Here is a 7500-nt window from a genome sequence, read left to right on the forward strand (position 1 = left end):
ACGTAAATGTTACCTGAAAGCATAATTGAAAAAATCTTTACGACCCTTACTTTCCAAGTTTTCCCTCCTAACTGCTTTAAGTGATGCCACATTCTTTACCTGATTGGTGAGGAACACATTCCGTAATCTGATTGGTTGAGGACCTCTGCTATCGCCCTGTACTTTGCTTTCTCAACACTCTCCCTAACTAGCATCCTGAGGTCCAATTGACGTCGGCTGACATCAGCTGGGGAACGTCCATTTTGCTCATCCGGCCGACTTCGGCCAGACGATGGACCGACGGTTTACTAACCGACTATTTTTAAGTGCGATGTTTCTTATCATGTACCAAAACTTTTCTGGGCAGTTACTGATGGCAGAATAGTTTCAGATGTTTGAAAAAAAACTATGACAGCTCAATTGTATCAGTGCAGGGCACGGAGGTGGTTATGTTGTGCTATGTCCGTCGGACATCATGAAAACTAGCCACATAGTCGGGAACTCCAAAGAAATGGACAATTTGATGCTGAATTCGTTTTTCAAAAAGCCGAAGCTATTCTACCAGCAGTATTAGGCCAGAAAAGTTAGCAAACTGTCGGGTCCATCGTCTGGCCGACGTCGCCAAACGTCAGCCTCGCCCTGTCACCTACTCGATACACTCTCCACAATGGTACAAATCGACGAATCTTGGTCACAAGGACAATTTCAACAATATTGGCGGAAATATTGCTGTAAGTAAAATGAGTGACGGTCGGTAAAAAGTGGAACAAGTAATGTTTTACCAAGGTTCCTATGGAAAAATAAATAAATAAATAAAGGAAAGATGTTAACTATCAAATTTCATAAACAAGTTACATGGCAAAGCCAAATGCTTTAACAAAACAAGTGCAACTATGGTATAGGCTGATGCTGCCAAGGAGTTTACCTAATCATATAGTATAAATGACAATAGCAAAGCATAAACGACGAAAAACTAAATCAATAGGAAGTCATGATCTTCAATTTCAATGGTAGGGGACTATACAATCTACCTTACTCAGTTTGAATATCTTGAGAGTCTTCGTTTTATTCGGCCTTGAAATACAAAATCCGAAGGCTCAGGCGCGTCTGGCAAAGTTGAAATTCCGGCTGCCTCCCGATCACTCACAATTTTCTGTGCTCTGACGTTCGCCCTTGTTGTCACACTCGGATCGCAACTTGCTTTCTCATTGTAACTCGAGTGTTTATCAGTTTTGGAAATAATACGAAAATGAAACAAAATTATGGTTTGTAAATACTGAACTCCTGAGAGAGAAAAAACTAATAGTTCCCCATAACATTACAAACACTCAACAGATGAGAATTCTCTGAAAAGGAAACATTATAGACGAATATATTAATAACCGTAATGACCGTACATTTGAAGCATTAAGAAATACCAACAAATTTACAGCAACACAAAATTTATACATGAGATAACACTGACCATCTTTAATTAAAGGTCAATTTAAAAAATACAAGTGACAAACATCACGCATGGCAGAATACTTTAGAAAAAAAAACTAGTAATTAAATAAAAATAATGGTACTGAACAATCTGATAATGCATTAAACCATCCAAACCATTCTCAGAGCTAAGTGAAAGATCGAAAAGATGTAGAACAGAAGAAATACAGTCTAACTATTCACCTGAAATCTCTTTCTACAAGCAGATGAATTATCATAAAGGGTAAAACCTGAGTCTCACAGATATGTCAGATTATTATTCCAATACTTTCTCATCTGTCAAAAATGAATGCACAAATAAGCCAGCCGACTGATATTAAATTAAGACCAGTCATTGCAATAATAGTTAACACACTTATCCAGAGAGAATTACATAAATAGAAGAAAAGACTACAAGAAGAGAAATGTACTATATATCCATCATATTGAGAAGTTCTCCGAAAGAGAGAAAGATGTTATCCAACTGATATTAAAGAAGAATAGTTTAAAATAATCCCTCAACTACAGGTTCTAGTAGACTACACCACTGATAGGTTATCTGGAAGTGCAGCATCCTTCAGTTGCCATTATTCACAAGAGATAGTGGGAGGGACTGCCATCTTCAAATTGCTGAAGAAGTGTGGTTTTCATGGAAGCAGATGCCATCTTCTTTATGACATCAAGTACAACGAGAGTAAGTATGATTGCATAACTGATGAAGATATATTTTAATTATTCACATGACCATTACAACTCTCTTGTTCAAATATAATATTCAGGAATGATCCAACTCCTTCCCCAGTTTACTACATGCAACTTAAGATAATTTCCAAGAGAAACAGCTGCTCTGATTTATCTAGAATGGGATACTCTAAAACCAGAAATAGACAATATTATTTCAGTACAATTCTTCAATCATGAAATAAAACAAAAAATTATTATAACCATGGCTAATGGGAACATATGCCATGCATGAATGATTTAATGCCATCAAAACCAAGCTAAGTGAGGCTGCTTCACACGACATATTGCAATCTTTTATGCTCTCTTTTATTTACTCATTTTTGCATTGGTCATTACTTTGTGATCTACTGCACTGAGACTTGTGGGACAAAAAGCAATTTAATTTTTCATACCTGTGTACTGTCATAAACAAATATGAAATAAATAACCATCCACAATGAAGGTAAAATAAAGAGATGGGGAAGAGGAAAAAAGTTGTACCACAGCACATGACAGCCTTACTGGTACAAGGGCACATTGTAGACACTGGGCATAGATTGAGTCATCTTCTCATTCTGCCTGCACATCCTTCGTGGCCCACCATCTTACTGTGTCATTGCTCTCTGAAGACAGTGCTTGCTAGAGACTGTGGATGGGTGCAATTCAAGCTTTTCTTTTCTGCTACTGTTAGGAGAAAATGCTGCAATCTGTTTTGGATTTTAAATTAAGTTGAGTTATTTCTCATAGCATAATAAAGAAACATGGTGATCTACTCTCCCCCATCATCAATTATGGCATGACAACTATCTTCATGTATGTCATGACACCTGATGTTAGGTCAAAAACTCACGTCTCCAATGGGTTAACTCTGGCGTTATCATTACTGAAAATTATCGTAGATATAATATGTCAACAGGAGAGTTGTTTCAAAGTACCAACGGTGCTACATGCCCATATTAGTGGAAATCAGAGGAAAAGATGGAAGGAAAACCTATTGATCCAAGAAGTAAAACTGTGCATCATACATGCAAAACATAAGATTAAGAATAAATGAAGATTTGATCCTAATGTTGTGTTTGCAGCCAACTAAAGTACAAATTTCCAGAAAGGATCTAGTAGTAGTTTACCTGCTACAAGAGCCAAATGTATGTGATAGTGGTGATGATGTGATTCTGAAAAATAGTACTTTTGAAGATGATAATGAATGGAAGTAAATGCCAGCCTCTACTGGAGATGGCAAATTCTTTGGAGAAAAGTATTAAAATTATTTTCATTTCACATATTATCATTGATGTGATAATATGTGTCCTCCGCCCCCACAACTACACCGGGTTCCCCCAAACCTGCGTCACCTAAGCGCTCGCCCACAGGAAAACCAAAAAGCAACAAGTTAGACAATGCCAGCGCTGAAGTTTCAACACAGGTTACACCTAAACGAAGCTATGGGGAAAAAAACCGACTCGATCCCAACCGCCACTGGGAAGACACAGCTCATCAGCAGATGCAAGGTGCCTCTGCCCTTCCTACTGCCCCCCCTGCTCCAGTAGTGCCACCAGTGGCCATCAATAATTATGCAGAGATCAGCATAAATACTACTTACAGGAGATTAGTAAGCATGAACAGAATTCCGTTTTTTTTTTTTTTTTTTTCTGCCAAAATGCCGACGAGAGAGGGTTATGTAACCACTGTGCTTTCAAGAAAAGAGAAAAGAAAAGAAAAGTAGAGGATCGCCAAACATCCAAACCGTATGAAGGGCAAGCCGATCGTTCCCGATACAATACTATTCTGTAATATCACCAGTTGCCCACCCCGACACAAAAATAAAGAAGATAGAAGAACTATCTTTCCAGAAAATTTTGAAAATATATCCAGTGTTTATTAAAATAAGCTCACATGACAAAAATGACACATAGAATACTTATACAAATTTCACAGTAACAGTTAGGGGCAATAAGACATTAAAGCCAAACTATTTATAAACTCGGATTGGGCCCGGTTATTTACCCAGACAATGTCAAAGTGTTCCAAAACAGAAACAAGTACAAAAACGATCAGAATGTTTGACCGCGCAAAACCGTCAGCACGGCCAGAGATTAGGTCACAGAACATCTTAATAATAGAACATATTAACGCACAATCTCTCCTCGGTCACCTTGAAGAAATTGTATTGTTAGTAAAGGAGAGAAATGTAGACATACTCTGTGTTAGTGAAACATGGCTCCACCAGGAAATGATAAGTAACTTTATCAACATTCCAAATTATCAAATTAATCGATGTGATGCAGGGCAAGGAGGTGGGGTATGCATATTTGTAAGGGATACCCTTCTGTCAAATATGATATCAACTACAACAGTTAAGATATCTGGGTTGCCGTACAAAGCAACATGCTTCCTTCCTTCATTATTGGCGCCGTCTATAGGCATCCCCATGCACAATCTGAATCTTTTGAATATCTTGAAAAGGTTATTAGAGAAATGTCCCTAAAAAAGAAATCACTTTTTATCTTAGGTGCCTTAAATGATGATTTAAGTAAACCAAATGCTAAGTTAGCAAAGTTAATCAAGAAAAATAAACTAGAACAAGTGATTAATAAACCTACAAGGATCACAGAAAACAACTCGTCTATATTAGATGTAATAATAACGAATAGATTAGATATCATTCTCCATACAGACGTCATTCCATGTCATGTTGCTGATCATGAACTTATCACGATGACGTTGAATATAAAGAAACCAAAGCGACCACCGGTTACAAAAACTTTTCGTGACTTCAATCACCATGACCCTCAGTCATTATGCGAGCTAATCATATCTAAAGAACCAACTCCATTAGATATTTTATCAACAGACAATGCAGACACCCAGGTAACCATCCTTACGGAAGTGATAAAAAGCAGCATAGATGCCTCTGCTCCCTATGTGACAAGAATCGTCAGACGTCCCCCTGCTCCATGGATAAATGATGATATCAAGAGAGCCATTGCCGATAGGAATAATTCCCAACAAGTGCTCAAAGTAAACAGATTTGAGCCCGCCCTTCAGGTAATTTATAAAGTAAAAAAGAAAAATGTTCAGTCATTAATTCAATCGGCAAAGACTAATTATTTCAGAAATAAATTCGCTGAACATAAAAACAATTCTAGTAAAACATGGAAAACTGTTAAAACATTAGTGTCTAACAAACAACACACAGATAATTACACAAATTCTACACATAACCCTGATCATCTTAATAACTTCTTTGCACAATTGGGAAAACTAACTTATGAACAAACAATTGCCTCCACATTACATCAAAACACAGATCAGGCAAGGCTCATAACTGATGTTTTCAGATCATCATTAACACCTCTCTAGTTACTGGTGTTTTTCCGTCGCTTTGGAAACATGGAATTGTAACCCCAATTTTCAAGTCTGGGGAATAGACGACATGAATAATTACCGCCCTACCACAATACTCCCAGTACTATCTAAGGTTCTTGAAAATGCAGTAGCAAATCAATTGATGAATTTCCTGGAAACCAATAACTTATTATCTTTAGAAATAAGTTATCCACTGAAACAGCGTTGTTACAGATTACTGACCAAATTTATAATAACATGGACAACAATAAGGTAAATTTGCTCACTTTGTGCGATCTTTCTAAAGCTTTCGACAGGATAAGGATAAGCCAGATTTGCGGAGCAGATGCTACGCCGGGCTTGTATGCAGTGACGCGAGCCCGCCTGTGCCAGCGTGTGCTGACTCGTGAGAGAATGTGCCAACGAGTGTTGATTCGATCTGAGCTTGGTCCTTATCCAACGCAGTGCCCAGCTACGTCAGTAACCGCCAGTTGACAGTACCACACTCAACAGGAGTACTGACATACTCCTTCTGTTGGTTCCCCTTCTCTCCCCATGTCTTCTTTCTTTTCATATTCTTTCATAGATAAAATTGTGAAAAAAATCGATAAACTTTTTAAATTTTACACTTTGTTACACAGAGTATAAGCAGTATAATGGATTAATATGAAGTACTGTTTATAATACTATTACAGTCTACTACAATAGTAGGAAACACAGTAATACAAGGGCATTAGGAATTCACCCAAAATATTCAAATACATACAAATTCTGCCAGACAGCTTCTTCTAATTCCAAAATCCAATCTCCCCCCCGACACATTCCTCACACAGCAGGATGTTTTCCTTCGATCATCACCTACAGCTCTTGCCTGATGTACCAACTTTGAAGACACTGCTGTCCTTGCTTAACCCATTGCAGACAGAGATAAATTTGCTTGCCCAGCCTCTAGGATAGGTTTTATTTTAGAGAGAGACCGCTTGAAATAATATAATTTGAATCATCCCACTCTCTTTGTCATTCATTGTAAAACTAAAACAGTTTTTGTGTTTTATTTTTTTGTGTTTTATTGAGTTTAGAGACTTATATGTGCCATATGACAGGCTCTATCAGTGCTGCAATTGAATAAAATTGTAGTATATTATCCATATTAGCTCATTATTTTCTTTATACTCAATGTGATAGAAGTATAGCTGTTTTATGGGAGGACAAAAGGCAACTTTATTTTTTTGTATTATTTGTGCTGTCATGAACTAATACGAAACATATAACCCCCTACGATAAAGATAACAAGATGAGGAAGGGAAGAGGAATGAAACCTGTGGTTGTGACTGTGAGTGCCACAGTGAAAGGCATCCATATTGACACAGGAGCACATTTTAGACACTGGGTATGGATTGAGTCACCTTTCACCTTCCTCTTCTCGTTCTGCCTGCACATCCTTCATCGGCGGTACTTTAGAGCAAGGGTTCATCAACTTGGTGTGTGCCATCGCTCTATAGAGACAGTGCTTGCTAGAGACCGTGGATGGGTGCCATTCAAGGCTCTCTCTCCTGCTGGTGCTAGGAAAAAGTGGTGCCATCTAGGTTTTGGACGTTAAGCTAGCACGATATTACGGTAATTATAGTAATTATGACTGCAGTAGCCATCATCACTCATTCCTTTTTCATAGCAAAATAAAATAGCACAGTGATCCAAAATCCCCGAACGTCATGTACGTCATGTACGTCATGTACGTCATGACGCCCGTCGTCAGGCCAAAGCTCCTACGTCATGTATGTCATGACACCCGTAAGCAATGGGTTATTACTGGCCAACAATACATTTTGTAAAACTCAGAAATATCATTCTCCCTCTAAACTGTATGGTTCATTAGGCATCATAAATTACTCTTAACTAAGAAATTAATTCATATTATAAAATATGATTATAATTAGGCCTATTGATTTTTTTTCAAAAAGAACATTTTGGTTTGATTTCATAGCTAAA

The sequence above is a fragment of the Penaeus japonicus genome, unplaced genomic scaffold (assembly GCF_977035675.1).
Source record: "Penaeus japonicus unplaced genomic scaffold, GWHDUDI00000001_assembly GWHDUDI00000009, whole genome shotgun sequence".
Lineage (NCBI taxonomy): Eukaryota > Metazoa > Arthropoda > Malacostraca > Decapoda > Penaeidae > Penaeus > Penaeus japonicus.